Source organism: Pristiophorus japonicus, chromosome 2, assembly GCF_044704955.1.
Source record: "Pristiophorus japonicus isolate sPriJap1 chromosome 2, sPriJap1.hap1, whole genome shotgun sequence".
In the NCBI taxonomy this organism is placed as follows: domain Eukaryota; kingdom Metazoa; phylum Chordata; class Chondrichthyes; family Pristiophoridae; genus Pristiophorus; species Pristiophorus japonicus.
Genome location: NC_091978.1, coordinates 353,678,239 through 353,700,168, shown reverse-complemented (window position 1 = coordinate 353,700,168; position 21,930 = coordinate 353,678,239). Strand labels below are relative to the sequence as shown.

The window sequence follows — 21,930 nt, the reverse complement described above, 5'->3', positions numbered from 1 at the left end:
GTTCACATTCCTTAACTGACAATGTCTGCCTCGTCCCTCTCTTTTGTGAAGACAGACGCAAAGTATTCATTAAGAACCATACCCACGTCTTCCGCTTCCACACACAAGCTTCCTTTTTGGTCTCTAATAAGCCCTACTCTTTCTTTAGTTATCCTCTTGCTCTTTATGTATTTATGAAACATCTTTGGGTTTTCCTTATACATGCATACTTCCAGCATGTGTCACTAGCAACCTGACCCAATTAGACATTGGGGTGATATATTTATTCTTTGATAGCATCATTGCTATGGTCCTAATCTCCTATAGCAGGCAGCTTGATAAAATACAAATATTTTACAGCCTGCAAAACAGATTTTTTTCTGTTTTACTTATTTTAAATAGAAAAGGAAACCATACTGTATGGATATCAATGGGATGCTGCACAGTGACCTACACAATAGAAGTATCTGAATTCTAAACAACTTTGAAAACTTCACAGGATGAGCACTGCTTTCAAAGGAACAGCATTTATTTAAAACAAGAAATTTGAAATTGCAACATCGCGACTTCTCTTCTGCATGAGTCTCCTTATTCAAGACAACATGCAGATACATAAATCTTTGTCATTTTTGTACCTCAAGTAAAGAATATTTACATACATTTCTCTGCATGTCTTCTTGCATACTTTGCCTCATTTTGTTCATTTCCTCCACTTTCAAGGTTGCTGTTCGGAGGTCCAGTTTTACTTTCCTCAACTCAGCGCAACTTTAGCCAAGGTGTCTTCGGCCCACTCCCATTTTTGATTCATGGCATCCTTCCTGCTCCTCTCTCCCAGGAAAGACGCACGTAATCATACGATGAGGGGTGGAGTTTTGTCAGCTTTCCAAAGGAAAATCACAGGAGATATTTACGGGAGCAGTAGCGTGTAGTGGTGATTTACTGGATTCGTAATCCAGAGGTAAAAACAGAAAATGCTAGAAATCTCAGCGGGTCAGGCAACATCTGTGGAGAGAAAAACAGAGTTAATCAGGTCGATGACCTTTCGTTGAACCCTTATGATTGTCATAAAAACCCATCTGGTTCACTAATGTCCTTTAGGGAAAGAAATCTGCCATCCTTACCCGAGCTGGCCTACACGTGACTCCAAACCCACAGCAATGTGATTGGTTCTAAACTGCCCTCTGAAATGGTCCAGCAAGGGCAATTAGGGATGGGCAATAAATGCTGGCCTTGCCAGCAAGGTCCACATCCTGTGAACGGATTTTTAAAAAAACGACAATATTATAGCGTATAATATAGAGACCTTTCTGGGACCCTAAGCAGGATGGGTAAGCTCTACTTTACAACAGTGCAACAATGACTGCATTTCAAAAGTACTTTATTGGCTGTGAAGCGCTTTGGAAATCCTGCGGTCATGAAAGGTGCTATATAAATGCAAGTCTTTCTTACTTCCCAGCCGTATAACAGCAATGTACAGATTCAAGGAGCATGAAGACTGGGTAAAGCTGAGACGTTGATCAGAAAGTTGAGGCACTAAAACAGGTGCATTCACAGGCCGGTTGCTCAGGATGGAGTACAAGGCATGGGACACGGGGAGGCTCAGAGTTTAACTGAGACCAATCGCAGAAATGATTCTCGGGGAAAGGGAAAAAGCTGCACCACCTTTACTGCAGTCAGGCTGGTACTGTGTGCTTGGAGTAGCTCAACACAGCTGAGGATAGAAAGACCAACGCTATCAAGGCAGAATTCTGTGGAAAGGTAGGGGGGGGGAACCATGCACTGAACCACCTAATACAAAGGGCTAAATTTTAGGCTTTTATGTTTTTGTTGCGATAATGTTAGCGTGGCGGGAAAGTTAGCGGCCGGGAATAGTTTGCTCCTCAGTTGGTAAATTTGTGCAGCTGGGCCCTGCGTCAGGGGGCGCAGCACTATGGGAGGCGTTGTACACCTCTCTTGGGCACAAGGATGGGAAACTCCCGAGCTAAAGAGCCGGGCCGGGAGCATTCCGAGAGACGTCTGGTGGGGGGGGAGGTGGAGAAAAACCTCAAAAAAAACCTACACAAAAACATTCCCAAAACATTGTCCACGCCATCACAACACAAATCGCTAAAATAATTAAAAGAAACAACAATCACACTTACCTTCGGAGTCCATTACTCACCTCTTCGCCGACGGGATAGTTGATTTCCCAGGCGATCATTGCGAGCCGTGCTTCCAGGCGAACGGGTCGGGCAGGAGCTCAAACTCGTGCCAGTGTCGCAACCAGGGGCGGTGCACACCAGCGCAGCTCCTTCGGGAGGCGCTGCAGCAAAACCAGACCCGAGGATCGCCGTGGGGCGCTGGATGCTGGCTGACCGCCCGCCCGGAAGACCTTAACATCACCATTGCTGCTGCTCCGGGGTGAAAAACGGAGCGGAGAGGAGCCGAAAATCTAGCATCCCAACATGTTTGGGATATAATTTCCTCTTTCACTAAACTACCATTGGTTTGTAAGAAGACTTTAGTAAAAGATTTTTTTCTTCAACCTTCACACACAGAAAAAAATACACACCAATAAGTACAGTACAGGCACTACAACAAGAACTAAAAGTAATATAGCGCCTTGAACAGACAAACACCTCCCAAGATGTTTCAGAGACATAATCAGACAATAATGGATGTAGTGCCAAAGGAGGAGATTTTGGGCTCAAAATTGGCCAGGAGATACTCCGGTTTTTTTTGGATCAACTTGATTTTTCTGGAGTATCTTAAAAATCCGCATTTTGCACAATCAATTTGGGTCAGTGTAAGTGAGTTAGTTAGGATTTTTTTTTTAGTTTAGTTTGATTTTTTTCAAAAGGGGGTGCTACCAGCCACCTATGCCCATTTTGGCCATTGAGGCCACTTTGGCCAGCTAATAGTTACTCCAAACTAACTTAGGCCAGCCTATGTGGCCACTTGTGAAAACCCTTGCGGAGAGTTAAGAAATCAACGCAGGTCGGAGGTCAGCAGAACTTAATGACTTGACTAAAGAATGTGATTAGGGTCAAACAGCTATACAGGACATCAGATGACAAACTTCGCAAAGTTAATTTACTACACAACAGAAGCATTCATAGAAGCTTAAACTACAAAAATAAAAGAAGTAAAGAGACAAAACATATTTCCATAAAGTTTTCAAAATATCCAAATAAAAAATAGAGGTACCTCCTGCTCGTAATTCTTATGTTCTTATGTTCTCCCAGTCGCCTAAGCTCACCCACCATCAGCCCACCCCTTACAAACGACCCTACCTCCCGGGGTCGGGAATCAGACCCTCCAGGATCAGGACAGCACCTGGGGTCAGAGATCGGACACGACTGGGGATTAAATCTTCCTTAGAGGTCGGGGATCGGACCGCCCACGGGATCGGAACCCCCTACCCCTATGGGGTCGGTGATCGAACCCACCCTGCGGTTTGGAATTCGCCCTTCCCGGGATCAAAACTCTCCCCCTCCCCCCATCCTTGCCGCCACGGCTTGGGCCCCGCACCAACCTGCTTGTTGTGGCCTTCTATCCAGTGTCCCCGCACCCACGGACCTGAAGCCAGACTGTCAATCTTCAGCCCGGGAAGGCAGCGAGCCAGGAAGGCAGCGGGCCGGCCTGTGCGGGAGACCACTCAGCCTGGGATAGGGGCGGGATGCACACAGAGAGGCCACTCGGCCTGGGATAGGGGCGGGACGCACACAGAGATGCTGGGGGGGGGGGGGCGGGGAGCTACTGCACATGCGCGCGCACTCCAATGCGCATGTGGCGAGCTGCCGGCACTGTTTTTGGCGCAGGGCCCTGGCTCCGCCCCCAAATCGACTGGCCACACTACTCAAGGACCTGGGAGAGGCCAGACAGCGTGCAAAGTCGGGAGGATTTTTTTCCAGCGCATTTCTCTTCCAAGAAAAGCGGAGCAAGTAGGGTGAGTGCGCCGAAAAATGGCAGGGGCCAAATTTGAGCTCATTAGGAGGGATGACTAAAATCTTGGTCAAACGGGTCAGTTTAAAGTGGGGGGGAAGGGGGGTTCCTAACGCATGAATGATTTAAGGCGGGCGCACTGTGTAGGAAGGTTGGCAAGACAGAAGGTTGGAGCAGTTGGGGCTTCTGCTCGTAAGGCGGCAGCGACCAGTGTCTTGATGGGCCCTTTGAACAAACGTCAAGAGAGGCACAGAGGGAAGCTATGGGCTTATTCAAGAGGGATTCAAGCCTGTGACACGAGCAGGAGAGAAGGGCGGCAGAGGAGTGATGGGTTGGGTTAGGGATTTACGGAACAAAGTTACGAGAGGGCAGAAATGAATGGTGGGATGACTGGGTAGAGAGGCCCAAGAGGGGTCAAGCGAGAAAAAAAGGGAGATAGAAGTAATGGGCTCAGGTCCACAGCACAGCAGCCAAAATGCTCGCATGAATGGACACAGGTTACACAGACGTGACAGGGATTAGGAGAGATCGTAAACAGAGGACAAGGAGGAGACGATATGAAAGAATCTGAAGTTCAAATGTGAGGTCCTGTGGTGGGATGAAGTTGACGTAGACAGGGTGGACTCAGCTCGTCAACAACATATATAGCACCTTTAATGTAGTAAAACGTCCCACGGTGCTTCATAGCAGCGTGTTCAGACAAAAGAACTGACACCGAGCCAGAGAAGGAGACATTAGGACAGGTGAACAAAAGTTTGGTCAAAGAACTAAGTTTTAAGTCGCATTTTAAAGGAGGAGAGAGCGACGGAGAGACAAAGAGGTTTCGGGAGGGAATTCCAAAGCTTGGGTGCTAGACAGCTGAAGGCACAAGAGACCAGAATTGGTGGAGCGCAGAGAACTCGGTTGTAGACAACGTTCCCTCGAAGCTGCGCACGTGTGACCACACAGTAATCTGCAAGGTCATCATCATCATTATAGGCAGTCCCTCAGAGTCGAGGAAGACTTGCTTCCACTCTAAAAATGAGTTCTGAGGTGACTGAATAGTCCAATACAAGAACCACAGTCCCTGTCACAGGTGGGACAGACAGTTGTTGAGGGAAGGGGTGGGTGGGATTGGTTTGCCGCATGCTCCTTCCGCTGCCTGCGCTTGATGTCTGCATGCTCTCGGCAATGAGACTCGAGGTGCTCAGCGCCCACCCAGATGCACTTCCTCCACTTAGGGCGGTCTTTGGCCAGGCCCTCCCAGTGGGGATGTCGCACTTTATCAGGGAGGCTTTGAGGGTGTCCTTGTAACGTTTCCTCTGCCCACCTTTGGCGCGTTTGCCGTGTAGGAGTTCCAAGTAGAGCGCTTGCTTTGAGAGTCTCGTGGCTGGCATGTGAATGATGTGGCCTGCCCAGCGGAGCTGATCAAGTGTGGTCAGTGCTTCAATGTTGGGGATGTTGGCCTGGTCGAGGACGCTAACGTTGGTGCGTTTGTCCTCCCAGGGGATTTGCAGGATCTTGCGGAGACATCGTTGGTGTTATTTCTCCAGCGACTTGAAGTGTCTACTGTACATGGTCCATGTCTCTGAGCCATACAGGAAGGTGGGTATTACTACAGCCCTGGTGACAGATTTAAGGGCCTAGTCTTCGAACACTCTTTTCCTCAGGTGGCCGAAGGCTGCACTGGCGCACTGGAGGCGGTGTTGAATCTCGTCGTCAATGTCTGCCCTTGTTGATAAGAGGCTCCCGAGGTATGGGAAATGGTCCACGTTGTCCAGGGCCGCGCTATGGATCTTGATGACTGGGGGGGCAGTGCTGTGCGGCGGGGACAGGTTGGTGGAGGACCTTTGTCTTACGGATCTTTAGTGTAAGGCCCATGCTTTCATATGCCTCAGTGAATATGTTGACTATAACTTGGGAGTTCAGTCCAGGTGCAGACGCAGGCGTCGTCCGTGTATTGTAGCTCGACGACAGAGGTTGGGGTGGTCTTGGATCGGGCCTGGAGACGACGAAGGTTGAACAGGTTCCCACAGGTTCTGTAGTTTATTTCCACTCCAGCGGGGAGCTTGTAAAGTGTGAGGTACCATGTGAGGTAAACTGCAAATTACCGCACAGGCCACTCACATGCTTTACCATAGGAAATCTTACACATGCACTGAAATTTAATGGTATTGTGTTCCTAACACAGATGAGACTGCACACAGGAAGGTTAAAGTAACAGTGACCTCAGTCTTTATTAAGGCACTCCAGAGTGAGGAACAGGCCTTAGGAGCCGGCTTATATACAGTGCTCCCAAGGGATGCTGGGATCCCTTGGGACTTCAGGGGATGCGCTCCCTGGTGGCAGAACATGGGAGTGCATGCTTTACAGATACACAACTTCACTCACCGCCAAAGTCAAAGTGAAAACTATTTACAAGGTGAGGCGGTCAGGAGCCTTTCTTTCCCTGGTGGACCGCCTCGGTACAAATGTCTGTTCTGGTGTGTTGGCTGTGCCCTCGCTGGACTGGCGTGTTGTTGGCCCTGCAAAGCTGCTGGGTGAACCTGGCCTTGCTGGGTTGCTGGGCTCGATTTCCTGGTCCGGGGTGGTGCCGTTCATCCTTTGGATGTGTGTTGTGGGCTCGAAAAAGGTGGTGTCTGCTGTGGGTTGTTCAGGGCAGTCTGTGAACCTCGTTTGGTCCAGGTGCTTTCTGCAAATTTGTCCATTGTCTAGTTTGACTACAAACACCCTACTCCCTTCTTTAGCTATCACCGTGCCTGCGATCCACTTGGGACCATGTCCATAATTTAGCACATACACAGGGTCATTCAGATCAATTTCCCGTGACACAGTGGCGCGACCATCGTTTACATTTTGTTGCTGCCGCCTGCTCTCTACCTGATCATGCAGGTTGGGGTGAACCAGCGAGAGACTGGTTTTAAGTGACCTTTTCATGAGTAGCTCAGCCGCGGGCACCCCTGTGAGCGAGTGGGGGCTCATGCGGTAGCTGAGCAGTACTCGGGACAGGCGGGTTTGGAGTGAGCCTTCTGTGACTCGTTTAAGGCCCTGTTTGATTGTTTGTACTGCCTGCTCTGCCTGCCCATTGGAGGCTGATTTAAATGGGGCCGAGGTGACATGTTTGATCCCATTGTGGGTCATGAATTCTTTAAATTCGGCACTGGTGAAACATGGCCCGTTGTCACTGACCAGTATGTCAGGCAGGCCGTGGGTGGCAAACATGGCCCTCAGGCATTCAATGGTGGTGGTGGCGGTGCTTCCCGACATTATTTCACATTCAATCCATTTTGAAAAAGCATCCACCACCACCAGGAACATTTTACCGAGAAACGGGCCCGCATAGTCGACATGGATCCTCGATCATGGTCTGGAGGGCCTCTCTGGGCGCGTTGCTCAACTGAGTACACACGCTGCATTGCCGTACACAGGACTCTAAGTTAGAGTCGATACCGGGCCACCACACGTGAGATCTGGCTATCGCTTTCATCATTACCATACCCGGGTATGTGCTGTGAAGATCCGAGATGAACGGCTCCCTGCCCTTTTTGGGTAGCACTATGCGGTTACCCCACAACAGGCAGTCTGCCTGAATGGACAGCGCGTCCTTTCGCTGCTGGAACGGCTTGATTAGCTCTTGCATTTCAACGGGAATGCTGGCCCAGCTCCCATGCAGTACACAGTTTTTTACTAGGGACAGCAGAGAATCTTGGCTGGTCCAAGTCCTAATCTGGTGGGCCATGACTGGTGATTTATCATTTTCAAACACTTCCATGACCATCAACAAGTTTGCAGGCTGCGCCATTTCCACCCCCGTGGTGGGCAAAGGTAGCCGACTGAGAGCATCCGCACAGTTCTCGGTGCCTGGCCTGTGGCGGATGGTATAGTTATACGCTGATAGCGCGAGTGCCCACCTTTGTACGCGTGCTGAGGCATTAGTATTTATCCCCTTGTTTTCAGCGAACAGGGATATGAGGGGCTTGTGATCGGTTTCTAGCTCAAATTTGAGGCCAAACAGGTACTGATGCATTTTCTTTACCCCGAACACACACACTAATGCCTCTTTCTCAATCATGCTGTAGGCCCTCTCGGCCTTAGAAAAGCTCCTGGAGGCATAGGCGACAGGTTGCAACTTTCCTGCAACGTTAGCTTGTTGTAATATACACCCGACTCCGTACGACGATGCATCACATGCTAGCACAAGACTTTTACATGTGTTATACAATACAAGCAGCTTGTTGGAGCATAAAATGTTTCTGGCTTTCTCAAAAGCAATTACTTGGTTTTTTTTCCCGATACCCAGTTCTCACCTTTACGCAATAACACATGTAGGGGCTCTAAGAGGATGCTTAACACCGGTAGGAAGTTACCAAAATAGTTGAGTCCCAGGGACGACCGCAGCTCAGTTCTGTGACCTGGGCGCATTCCTGATAGCCTCTGTCTTGGCGTCTGTGGCCTGAATGCCATCCGCCGCGATCTTTCTCCCCAAAAACTCCACTTCTGTTGCCATGAAAACGCATTTCGACCACTTCAGCCGTAGCCCTACACGATTCAGTTGCTGGAGGACCTCCTCCAGGTTTTGTAGATGCTCAGCGGTGTCCCGACCCGTGACCATAATGTCGTCCTGAAAAACCACCGTGCGTGGTACCGACTTGAGTAGGCTCTCCATGTTTCTCTGGAAGATCGCTGCAGCCGACTGAATTCCAAACGGGCATCTGTTGCAGATGAACAGTTCCTTGTGCGTGTTGATGCAGGTGAGGTCCTTCGAAGACTCCTCCAGCTCCTGCATCATGTAGGCCGAAGTCAGGTCGAGCTTGGTGAACGTCTTGCCTCCTGCCAACGTCGCAAATAGGTCGTCTGCCTCAGGTAGCGGGTATTGGTCCTGTAGCGAGAAACGATTAATAGTTACTTTACAATCGCCGCAAATCCTGACCGTGCCATCACTTTTGAGTACTGGAACAATCAGGCTGGCCCACTCGCTGAATTCCACTGGGGAGATGATGCCCTCGCGTTGTAGCCTGTCCAGCTCGATTTCCACACTCTCCCTCATCATGTGAGGTACCACTCGCGCCTTGTGGTGAATGGGTCGTGCCTCTGGGACCAAGTGGATCTGCACCTTCATCCCGGAAAAGTTTCCAATGCCTGGCTCAACAAGGGAAGGAAATTTGTTAAGAATCTGGGTACATGAGGCATCATCAACATGTGATAGCGCTCGGATGTCATCCCAGTTCCAGCGTATTTTGCCCAGCCAGCTCCTTCCAAGCAGTGTGGGGCCGTCGCCCGGGACAATCCAGAGAACAGTTCGTGCACCGTGCCCTCATAGGTGACCTTGACCATGGCGCTGCCCAGGACAGTGATGAGTTCTTTGGTGTACGTTCTCAGTTTCGTATGGATGGGGCTCAGGGCTGAGTGCCTTGTTGCACCACAGTCACTCAAACATCTTTTTACTCATGATGGATTGGCTAGCGCCAGTGTCCAGTTCCATGGCTACGGGTAAGCCATTCAATTTTACATTTAGCATTATAGGTGGATATTTCGTCGAAAATGTGTGCACCCCGTGTACTTCAGCATCTGCCTCTCTCTCAGGCTCGAAATTGCTTTGATCCACCATGGACCGATCTTCCTCTGCCACGTGGTGGTTAGCAGGTTTTGCAGCTCCTCTGCCAGCTCATTGGAGATGCCCCCTTGTTCCACATCTCTTGCAAATATATTCTTTGAAGCGGCATGAATAGGCTGAATGGAAGCCTCCACAATGCCAACAAGGTGTGAATTGCCTTGCATTCATCCTTTGTTGTGGACCCTGAGTCATCTGGGTCACCTGAGGCCTGCTGGCAGTTGCAGACTCGTGGTTTCTGCCCTGTACATTTCTGCTCGCAAACACAGTTCTAGTTAATTTATGAACATTGCTAGCACTTGTGTGCTGAGAGATTTGTTTGGTGTTATCACTGGTGGATATAAACGCCTGTGCTATCGCAATGGCCTTACTGAGGGTTGGTGTCTCTACAGTCAAAAGTTTTCGTAGGATGGTCTCGTGGCCAATGCGCAGTACAAAAAAGTCTCTGAGCATCTGCTCCAGGTAGCCATCAAACTCACATTGTCCTGCAAGTTGCCTTAGCTCAGCGACGTAGCTCGCCACTTCCTGACCTTCAGATCGCTGGCACGTGTAGAACCGATACCTCGCGTCAGCACGCTCTCCCTCGGGTTAAGATGCTCCCAAACCAGTGTACACAGATCCTCATACGACTTATCTGTGGGTTTCACCAGAGCCAGAAGATTCTTCATGAGGCTGTAGGTCAGCGCCCCGCAGACCGTGAGGAGGACCGCTCTCCTTTTTGCAGCGCTTCCTTCTCCGTCCAGCTCGTTGGCTACAAAGTACTGGTCTAGCCATTCGATATAGGCTTCCCAGTCCTCATCGTCCGAGAACTTCTCCAGGATGCCCACAGTTTGCTGCATCTTTGCGTTGGATTCGTATACTCGTCGCCAGTTATTGTGTTCCTAACACAGATGAGACTGCACACAGGGAGGTTAAAGTAACAGTGACCTCAGTCTTTATTAAGACACTCCAGAGTGAGGAACAGGCCTTAGGGGCCGGCTTATATACAGTGCTGCCAAGGGATGCTGGGATCCCTTGTGACTTCAGGGGATGAGCTCCCTGGTGGCGGAACATGGGAGTACATGCTTTACAGATACACAACAAATGGGACCGTGAATTGAAATAAAAAGATCATGCACAGCAAAGCGCGGCTTAGAGGGAACATTCATTGTAGGGCTGGAGGATGTTACATATATGGGGGGGCGGTGGCATGAGTGGATGGGGCCGGCACAGGGGTGGTGGGGGCGAAACCATGGAGGGATTTGAACACAAGGAAGAGAGTTTTGAATTTGAAACTTATTGGACCACGAGCCAATGTAGATCAGCGAACACAGAGCTGATGGGTGAATGAGATTTGGTGCAAGTTAAGATACTTACAGCAGCATTTTGGATGAGCTCAAATTTATGGAACGCTGTAGATGGGAGGGCGGGGGGGGCGCCCAGGAGAGTATTAGAATAATGCAGTCTGGAGGGAAGAAAAGCATGGATAAGATAGGAGAAATTCCAGAAATAGATCCAGGTATTATATTGCTGTACACACAACTGGTAAATATTGAGTAGCAGCCCCTTGTTGTCAAACTTAATATGCTAATTAAGTATAATGCTACCTCAAAAAATACACCGTTAATGATTATCCCTTCATTTTAGTTCTACACATTATATATTAAAAATCTTGCATGTGGCAACTATTTCCTATCCACAAACATTATTTCCTGTAACACTTTTTATGTCGACATTTATAATGGCAACTTCTCATCTAAACATTTATTATGGGAAATCCATACGGAAACATTTTACAATGGGAAAACCACATGTGAACATTTCAGCGTCACATTGTGTTGGTGAACAAATGGAATCGACATGTAAAGTTGTCTTTTGTGTTCTTGATTAGCTTGATTAATAATTTTATGCAGTGCCAGCGCAACCATTAAGCGAACTAGGCGGTCGCCTTGGGCACCAAAATTTGGGGGGGGGCCAAAAAATGGAATTAAATGAATCTCTCCAAGGGACGCGCTGGGAAATGGGTTCAAATCCAGCGGGAATTCTCCTAACTAGAGCCCTTAATAGTGAACCTGCCTTGAGTATTTTGTAAGAAGGGCACGATCGGCGGTGCATTTAGTGTTATATAGAACACCGAGATCTGGCAGAACTAAAAGGGGGCAGGGTGGAGAGGGAAGGCAGGGGAGGAAATAAAGGTATCCAAGTGATATCGCCCTCTTTCTTCCTGGCTCGTTAATCTGACGCTGCCCTGCTCTGTTCTTTCATTTAAACACCTGGACATGTTTGAAGATCAGGGCAAAGTGGGAAGATTTGGAACTGGAAAAAAGATGTAGCCAGGCGCTGCTGGTTGCTGAGCAACGGGAGAGCATCAAAGTTAGCAGTGGGTTCCTAGCTTTCCTTTTTATTTGATTTTCATTCAATTTTCTTCGCTTGTGGAGAGTTATACTGTTCACACAGCGCACCCTGTGAACCGCCAAACTGTCTGTTTGCCTCCTTCCCTCCTTGGTGTAGCCCAGTTGCCCTCCCAGAGACAGGGAGTGAAATGGGCACAGTGAAACTGACTGCAGGAGGCAGCAGACACACTCCCACCATCCCATGCAGATCAGCGCAGCTCAGCTCAGATCAGATGAGACAACCATCCAGCCCCATGCATTAAAAGGACAAGCACTGTATGAACAGTGGGTGACAGCTCTGTCGCACAGAGTTTGGCCGCAGCTTCTGATTTATCCTCTTAAGATCCTTTTTGTCTTCCGAATGATTCCCCATTACAGATACTAATCTTGAGAATGTCCTACTCTCTCTCATCTTTATCACACTTCTCTTTCCCCAGTAAATCATCAACTCTCTGGCAACTGTGGTGCTGTATTTTTTTTTAGCATCGCCTGGTCCAAAAAAATGAATGAAGTGCCATTTTATAAGAACATAAGAACATAAGAATTAGGAACAGGAGTAGGCCATCTAGCCCCTCGAGCCTGTTCCGCCATTCAATAAGATCATGGCTGATCTGGTCGTGGACTCAGTTCCACTTATCCGCCCTCTCCCCGTAACCCTTAATTCCCTTATTGGTTAAAAATCTATCTATCTTTGACTTGAAAACATTCAATGAGCTAGTCTCAACTGCTTCCTTGGGCAGAGAATTCCACAGATTCACAACCCTCTGGGAGAAGAAATTCTTTCTCAACTCGGTTTTAAATTGGCTCCTCCGTATTTTGAGGCTGTGCCCCCTAGTTCTAGTCTCCCCCACCAATGGAAACAACCTCTCTGCCTCTATCTTGGCTCTCCCTTTCATGATTTTAAATGTTTCTATAAGATCACCCCTCATCCTTCTGAACTCTAAGGAGTAAAGACCCAGTCTACTCCATCTATCATCATAAGGTAATCCCCTCATTTCTGGAATCAGCCTAGTGAATCGTCTCTGTACCCCTTCCAAAGCTAGTATATCCTTCCTTAAGTAAGGTGACCAAAATTGCACGCAGTACTCCAGGTGCGGCCTTACCAATACCTTATAGTTGCAGCAAGACCTCCCTGCTTTTGTACTCCATCCCTCTCGCAAAGAAGGCCAACATTCCATTTGCCTTCCTGATTACCTGCTGCACCTGCAAACTAACCTTTTGGGATTCATGTACAAGGAAGGCAGAGGCCGCGTGGCCTAATGGTTAAGGCGTCTGACTTCGGTTATAACCACGAAGTTATCAGAAAATTACAGTTCGAGTCCTGCCTCGGTCAATTAGCTCGCTGCCTGAAATTTTAGCGGCCGCGTGGCCGAATGGATAAGGCGTCTGACTTCGATTATAACCGCAAAGTTATCAGAAGATTGCAGGTTCGAGTCCTGTCCCGGTCAACTTAGCTCGCTACGTGAAATTTTATAGCAGCTTCCCTGGTGGTCTAGTGGTTAGGATTCGGCGCTCTCACCGCCGCGGCCCCGGTTCGATTCCCGGTCAGGGAACATTGTATTTGCGGTGCTTCAAATTGCAATGCTGTTCCTGAATAAGTTTGCAGCTCACCTCGCTGTTGCTGCCCCAACCATCAGCAGCGTGTCGTGATACAACAGACACTTCTGTTACCAAGGGTGTCATCAGCTGGTCCAGGCAGCGGGCGGTCGAGGGGGTCGTTCAGCTGGACTGCCTGCCTCTCTTCCGCGCATACATCCGGTCCAGGGTGTCCCTGGAGATGGAGCACGCGGTGTCCACCGGTACGCTCGCGGACTTCCGCGAGAGGTGGGCACCGGAGGGACTGGAGTGCATCATCACGCCCGGCAACCAAATTTTAATTTGATTTTATGTTTTTAAGTTAACTTGTTTTAATTGGCGGTGCTTTTAGTGTCCCCCTCCCCTTTATAGGGGGCACTTGGAGAAAAAATATGTTTTTGTGCCCAAAAAAAACCCCCAAAAAAACCACAAAAAAAATAAAAGGGCCTGTAAATGTTTGGTGTTTCCCCCAGATCGGGGGGGCACGGTTTAATGTTTTTTGTTTACTCCCAAAAAGAGTTTCATGCACAAGGACCCCCAGGTCTCTCTGCACCACAGCATGTTGTAATTTCTCCCCATTCAAATAATATTCCCTTTTACTGTTTTTTTCCCCAAGGTGGATGACCTCACACTTTCCGACATTGTATTCCATCTGCCAAACCTTAGCCCATTCGCTTAACCTATCCAAATCTCCTTGCAGCCTCTCTGAGTCCTCTACACAATCCGCTTTCCCACTAATCTTAGTGTCATCTGCAAATTACACTCTGTCCCCTCTTCTAGGTCATCTATGTATATTGTAAACAGTTGTGGTCCCAGCACTGATCCCTGTGGCACACCACTAACCACTGATTTCCAACTGGAAAAGGACCCATTTATCCCGACTCTCTGCTTTCTGTTCGCCAGCCAATTCTCTATCCATGCTAATACATTTCCTTTGACTCCACGTACCTTTATCTTCTGCAGTAACCTTTTGTGTGGCACCTTATCGAATGCCTTTTGGAAATCTAAATACACCACATCCATCGGTACACCTCTATCCACCATGCTCGTTATATCCTCAAAGAATTCCAGTAAGTTAGTTAAACATGATTTCCCTTTCATGAATCCATGCTGCGTCTGCTTGATTGCACTATTCCTATCTAGATGTCCCGCTATTTCTTCCTTAATGATAGTTTCAAGCATTTTCCCCACTACAGATGTTAAACTAACCGACCTATGTGATCTACTTTAAAATACAACAGTATTGTCCTCTGCAGAATGAAACATACCTGGATCATGATACATGGATGGTCACAGGATACTCGCCAATACAGATTGTGTTGTATACACTGGTGTATTGTACTATTGGTGTATGGTACTATAGGTGCGCAGTTAACATACACAAAGGTATACTTATAAAACTTATAATATACTGGATCAACTGGGCCTTTATTCACTGGAGTTTAGAAGGATGAGAGGGGATCTCATAGAAACATATAAGATTCTGACGGGACGGGACAGGTTAGATGCAGGAAGAATGTTCCCGATGTTGGGGAAGTCCAGAACCAGGGGACATAGTCTTAGGATAAGGGGTAGGCCATTTAGGACTGAGATGAGGAGAAACTTCTTCACTCAGAGAGTTGTTAACCTGTGGAATTCCCTGCCGCAGAGAGTTGTTGATGCCAGTTCTTTGGATATATTCAAGGGGGAGTTAGATATGGCCCTTACAGCTAAGGGGATCAAAGGGTATGGAGAGAAAGCAGGAAAGAGGTACTGAGGGAGTGATCAGCCATGATCTTATTGAATGGTGGTGCAGGCTCGAAGGGCACCTATTTTCTATGTTTCTATACAAATGTATATTATATGTGCACTGTAAGTATTAGTGGACAACCTGATTATGCAGCAAGTTGAATATATTTTATCACAATAGTGCCTTTTGATAGCAGGGTTTTTTACTGTGTTAGCAGAAAACTGAGTCCGCAGAGGCAGACCAGGTACAGGTGTGGAGGCAGTCCAGTAGAGCATACAGTCACAGTAGAAAACGATGGAGAAGGTTGAACCATAGTAAAGCCCAGAAGCTAGACTTTGACCCAGGAGAAGCGGATTTATTTCCAGGTCCCAACAGCAGCAAAGTGAAGCTTCAGCCTAAGATCAGAAATCCACTGATATATACACTTTCCACCCCACTGCATAAGAACATAAGAAATAGGAGCAGGAGTAGGCCCTACGGCCCCTCGAGCCTGCTCCGCCATTCAATAAGATCATGGCTGATCATCGACCTCAACTCCAATTTCCCGTCCGATCTCCATATCCCTTGATTCCCCTAGACTCCAAATATCTATCGATCTCAACCTTGAATATATTCGGAGACTCAGCATCCACAGCCCTCTGGGCAGAGAATTCCAAAGATTCACAATCCTCTGAGTGAAGGAGTTCCTCCTCATCTCTGTCTTAAATAGCCTACCCCTTATCCTGAGACTGTGCCCCCTAGTTCTAGACACTCCAGCCAGGGGAAACAACCTCTCAGCATCCACCCTGTCAATCCCCCTTCAGAATCTTATATGTTTCAAAGAGATCACCTCTCATTCTTCTAAACTACAGAAAGTATCGGCCCATTCTACACAATCTCTCATCACAAGACAGCCCTCTCATCCCAGGAATCAACCTTGTGAACCTCCGTTGTACTGCCTCTAAGGCAAGTATATCCTTCCTTAGATAAGGAGACCAAAACTGTGCACAGTGCACTAGAAACACAGCTATAGAGTAAACAAATGATCAAGGCCTGCAGAATCAGGCCACATAATGGTCCATATCTAAGCCAGTCTGATTCATGTTATTTTAGGTTTTAAATGACTCTGCACTCGAGTATTGGATAAACATTGATGGGAAATGAAAACATGTCCTTCCTATTTCCTGCAATGCTATAATAAATCTTTCTCATTTACGTGCTCCAGCCCTAATCTCAGAAGACCAGCTTCCAGTGCACTGATGATATAGCCACTTTGTACACCAACCACCCCTTTAATGAGATGGTTCAACAATTACCAATTGGTACAAATTACAGACAATTTTGTGTTATCGACTCATTTCCACTGGGAACTGGTGGAATTGTCCAAAGTAACTTCACTTAGAACTGCTAATCCCTTGGGCAGGATTTAAACCCAAAGTCCCAGAGATAAATCCAAGGTAGAACATGGTCTGATGACATCCCGCAATTAATCATTATTTAATCCAATGTGTAATGAGGCACTTCCATCAGAAGATACTGTGCTGAGACAAAATTGCAAATGATTTCCTCCCAATTTTGGCAGTGCCTTCTTATTATATATGACAGATGAGACTTTTATTGAAGTTTTGAGAGGAGTGATGCTTAAACTGTGCCTTTTAAGATTCTATTAACTGTTCATTCCTATAATGATTGCTCAGGAGAAATAGCACTTTAAGTTTATTTATGGAATTATACAACTCCATGGGCTCAATGCCGTTTTTTGGCATATTGCCAGAGTTACGCCCGTTTTTTTGTTCCCAACTACTCCAAAAAAATAAGTAGCAAGTTTCCCCGTTCTAGTTTTTGAAATTGGCGCCACGCAGCCTGTTCTTTAGCTTCGGGGGGTGGAGCCTAATGTCTGCGCCAAAAATACAATGCCTCCCCTTCTGCACATGCATGAAAAAAAAGGACGTTTGTGATGTGATTGCAATGAGCGCGCATGCCCAGTGCAGCTCCCAGTCTGCATTCAGCCATTTTTAAAGAGCCAATTGTGTGTGAGAACTTTAATTCCCATTGGAAAAATCGGAGCTGCAATACAAGATGCAACGCGGCTCAAGGACCAAGAATTTCTTACAGGATGAAGTGGAGGCACTAGTTACTGTAATTGAGGCCAGATGGCATGAGCTGGACACCAGCAGAGGTCACTTAAAAGTTTCACCAAAAGAAATGAAGAAACGCTGGAACCAACTTGCAGAAGATTACTGTGCAATGGTGACCACCCCGAGGTCTGGAGGCCAGAGCAAAAAGAAGTGGCAGGACCTTGGTCAAATAGTTAGTGCAAGTAATATTTTCATTTATTCACTGGAATTGCAATTGTAAATGTGACCATCTGTATATGTCCAACCCAGCAGAAAGACACCCTCCCTAAAAAGTTATATTTTCATCTTTGCAGAGGAAGGTGGCACATAACAAAAGGGAAAGAATTCGTACAGGAGGAGGCCCGGCAAATCAACACCCACTGACACCCTTGGAAGACAGGGTCGCTGTTTTGATGGGTCCTGCCTGGAATAAAGCTATCACCAATGCACAAGCTGGGGCTACACTCAGGGGAGAGGGTAAGTCCTGCTTATATACTCCATCCTATTATCTGAATGGACAGATTAGTAAAAGGGGAGGTGCAACAAGACCTGGGTGTCATGGTACATCAGTCATTGAAAGTAGGTATGTAGGTACAGCAGGCAGTAAAGAAAGCAAATGGCATGTTGACCTTCATAGCAAGGGAATTTGAGTATAGGAGCAGGTAGGTCTTATTGCAGTTCTACAGGGCCTTGGTGAGATCACACCTTGAGTATTGTGTGCAGTTTTGGTCTCCTAATCTGAGAAAGGACATTCTTGCTATTGAGAGAGTGCAGCAAAGGTTCACCAGACTGATTCCCGGGATGGCAGGACTGACATATCAAGAAAGACTGGATCGACTAGGCTTATATTCACTGGAATTTAGAAGAATGAGAGGGGATCTCACAGAAGCATATAAAATTCTGACGGGATTGGACAGGTTAGATGAAGGAAGAATGTTCCCGATGTTGGGGAAGTGCAGAGCCAGGGGTCACAGTCTAAGGATAAGGGGTAAGCCATCTAGGACCGAGATGAGATGAAACTTTTTCATCCAGAGAATTGTGAACCTATGGAATTCTCTACCACAGAAAATTGTCAAGTCCAGTTCGTTGGATATATTCAAAAGGGAGTTAGATGTGGCCCTTACGGCTAAAGAGATCAGGAGGTATGGAGAGAAGGCAGGAGTGGGGTACTGAAGTTGCATGATCAGCCATGATCATATTGAATGGTGGTGCAGGCTCGAAGGGCCGAATGGCCTACTCCTGCACCTATTTTCTATGTTTCTATGTTTCTATCCCCTTTGCAATAAAGGCCAAGATACCATTGACCTTCCTGATCACTTGCTGTAACTGCATACTATCCTTTTGTGTTTCATGCACAAGTACCCCCAGGTCCCGCCGTACTGCGGCACTTTGCAATCTTTCTCCATTTAAATAATAACTTGCTCTGATTTTTTTCTGCCAAAGTGCATGACCTCACACTTTCCAACCTTAAACTCCATCTGCCAAATTTTTGCCTACTCACTTAGCCTGTCTATGTCCTTTTGCAGTTTTTTTGTGTCCTCCTCACACATTGTATTTCCTCCCATCCTTGTACCATCAGCAAACTTGGCTACGTTACACTCAGTCCCTTCTTCCAAGTCATTAATATAGATTGTAAATAGTTGGGGTCCCAGCACTGATCCCTGCGGCACCCCACTAGTTACTGGTTGCCAACAAGAGAATGAACCATTTATCCCGACTCTCTGTTTTCTGTTATTTAGCCAATCCTCTATCCATGCTAATATATTACCCCCAACCCCGTGAACTTTTATCTTGTGCAGTAACCTTTTATGTGGCACCTTGTCAAATGTCTTCTGGAAGTCCAAATACACCACATCCACTGGTTCCCCTTTATCCACCCTGTTCATTTCATCCTCAAAGAATTCCAGCAAATTTGACAAACATGACTTCCCCTTCATTAATCCATGCTGACTCTGCCTGACCGAATTTTGCTTTTCCAAATGTCCTGCGACTGCTTCTTTAATAATGGACTCCAACATTTTCCCAACCACAGAAGTTAGGCTAACTAGTCTATAGGTCTAAAGAAGGAAAAGAACAACAGAAAGAAGAGAGAGAATGAAAAGCAAAAGAAAAGTTAAAAGAAAAGAAAATAGAAACATAGAAACATAGAAAGTAGGTGCAGGAGTAGGCCATTCGCCCTTCGAGCCTGCACCACCATTCAATATGATCATGGCTGATCATGCAACTTATTTGTTGTACCCGAGCTGCTGTGGCTTTGTGTGTCGTTCTGATGCCTCGTTCCAATTTTATTCAGGATACTGGTATAGCATTCTCCTTTTAGGGTTAGGGTTTTTTTGGTTTGGGATTGGTGTTTCGGGCAGGGTGGTAATGACCGTTTGGAATTTTATATTTCTTACTGCTACTTTTGATCGACTCATGCTTTCCGGAGTTTACTATTCAGCCTTTCTTGCCTTTGACTCTTGATTTGTCATCTTTAGTTATTTTCCTTGTTTTAAATTATTTTGATTAAGAGTACTTTCTGTTCTCACTTTCTCTTTTTGGTTGTTTGGGTTTTCTTCTATCTATTATTCATGCACATACTTTATGAGGAAATGCATTTCTGTCAATTTAATCCACAGACTTTTGTGTCGTGAATTGGTGCTTTAGATCAGTTATTTTCATCCCTGAAGTTCCCAGGGTTAATGGCTACACTCTGCCATGGGAAGCTGTTACTGCCCTAATATATAAAGACAGTGATACAGTAGTCCATTATGCTGAATCAGATTATCAGATTTTAAGATATGCAACCCTTTTTAGCAAACCGCCGAACATTAGCTCTTAACTCTGTCTGAGGCTCAACCAGACTGTTTGTAACTTTGGCTTCCTATGTGACCCCGAGCTAGATGGAGGGAGTTAGATGTAGCCCTTACAGCTAAAGGGATCAAAGGATATGGAGAGAAAGCAGGAAATGGGTACTGAAGTTTCATGATCAGCCATGATCATATTGAATGGTGGTGCAGGCTCAAAGGGCCGAATAGCCTATTCCTGCACCTACTTTCTATGTTTCTATGTTTATGTTTCCATCACCATGACCGCCTACTTCCACCTCCATAACATCACCCATCTTCGTCCCTGCCTTAGCTTATCTGCTGCTGAAACCCTCATCCATGCCTTTGTTACCTCCAGACTCAACTATTCCAATGCTCTCCTGGCTGGCCTCCCACTTGCACCCTCCGGAAACTTGAGCTCATCCAAAATTCTGCTACCCGCATCCTAACTCGCACCAAGTCCTGATCACACATCATCCCTGTGCTTGCTGACCTTCATTGGCTCCCGGTCCAGCAAAGCCTCAATTTTATAAATTCTCATCCTTGTTTCCAAATCCCTCCATGGCCTCGTCCCTTCCTATCTCCTTAACCTCCTCCAACCCCACAACCCTCCGAGATAACTGCACTCCTCCAATTCTGGCCTCTTGCGCATACCCAATTTTCTTCGCTCCAATGGCGGCTGTGCCTTCAGCTGCCAAGTCTCCAAGCTCTGGAATTCCCTCCCTAAACCTCTCCGCCACTCTACCCTCTCTGCTCCTTTAAGATGCTCCTCTGACCAAGTTTTTGGTCACCTGTCCTAATATATGGCTCAGTGTCAAATCTTGTTTACTAATTGCTCCTGTGAAGTGCCTCGGGATATTTTACTATGTTAAAGGCACTATATAAATGTAAGTTGTTGTTGTTGAATGATTTGACTAGGTCGTCACCAGATGTCCCTTATTTGCCGGCTATCACGTGGTTTTTAAATTATACCATTTACAACCATTGCTATCACTGTTTATTTTATCCACTGTGAAGTGAAGTTTTTTTTGAAAACTGTTAAAAAGTGGCACCGGAATTGGTTATATTGTGATTCTGCCACATCAATCTCCTAATTAAAAGAAATGGATTCAACGAATGTTCTGAGCTGGTCCTGCTCCCCCTTTTTTGGGTGGCGTGAGGTAAGCGTTGTGTGCCCACCAAGGTATGGGTGTTAATAGTGCAGTGTAGGCTGCCTTCTCATTTCAGGATTGATTATCAAGAGCTCCCAGATGCAAAATAAATGTTGCACTACTCTCCACCAACAACATGTCTTAACACCACCCCCTCCCTCCGCCCCCCAACCCCCTCAGAAAATAGCACTTACTGCACCAGTGGGACATCTTTCCCACAGCAACCGGTCGTAGATCAGCCATGATCTTATTGAATGGCGGAGCAGGCTCAGGGGGCTGCATGGCCTCCTCCTGCTCCTAATTCATATGTTCTTATGTGAGTTCAAGTCCCACTCCAGGAACTTGAGCACGAAAATCTAGGCTGACACTCCAGTGCAGTGCTGAGGGAGTGCTGCATTGTCGGAGCTGCCGTCTTTCAGATGAGACGTTAAACCGAGGCCCCGTCTGCCCTCTCTCAGGCGGCACTATTTCGAAGAAGAGCAGGGGAGTTATCCCCGGTGTCCTGGTCAATATTGATCCCTCAATCAACATAACAAAAACAGATTATCTGGTCATTATCACATTGCTGTTTGTGGGAGCTTGCTGTGTGCAAATTGGCTGCCGCATTTCTCACATTACAACAGTGACTTCAAAAAGTACTTCATTAGCTGTAAACTCCCTGACTAAAAACTGTGGAACTCCCTGCTTAAATCTCTCCACCTCTCTAC

At 46.9% G+C, this 21,930-nt stretch overlaps 1 long non-coding RNA gene and 2 other non-coding genes across 3 annotated transcripts in view; 2 read left to right on the top strand and 1 right to left on the bottom strand.

The window, feature by feature from the left end:
- Positions 1 to 569: 569 nt before the first annotated feature.
- Positions 570 to 21,930, bottom strand: part of LOC139249531 (uncharacterized) — a 71,748-nt gene continuing 50,387 nt past the window's right edge. Inside the window, exon 3 of the long non-coding RNA XR_011591197.1 lies at positions 570 to 981. This is a non-coding gene — a long non-coding RNA (uncharacterized lncRNA). The remainder of the gene's footprint in view (positions 982 to 21,930) is intronic.
- trnar-ucg (transfer RNA arginine (anticodon UCG)) lies at positions 13,225 to 13,313 on the top strand. The gene is given in 2 exon segments: positions 13,225 to 13,261; positions 13,278 to 13,313. It is a non-coding gene; the product is annotated as a tRNA-Arg (tRNA).
- Positions 13,347 to 13,418, top strand: trnae-cuc (transfer RNA glutamic acid (anticodon CUC)). The gene has a single exon. It is a non-coding gene; the product is annotated as a tRNA-Glu (tRNA).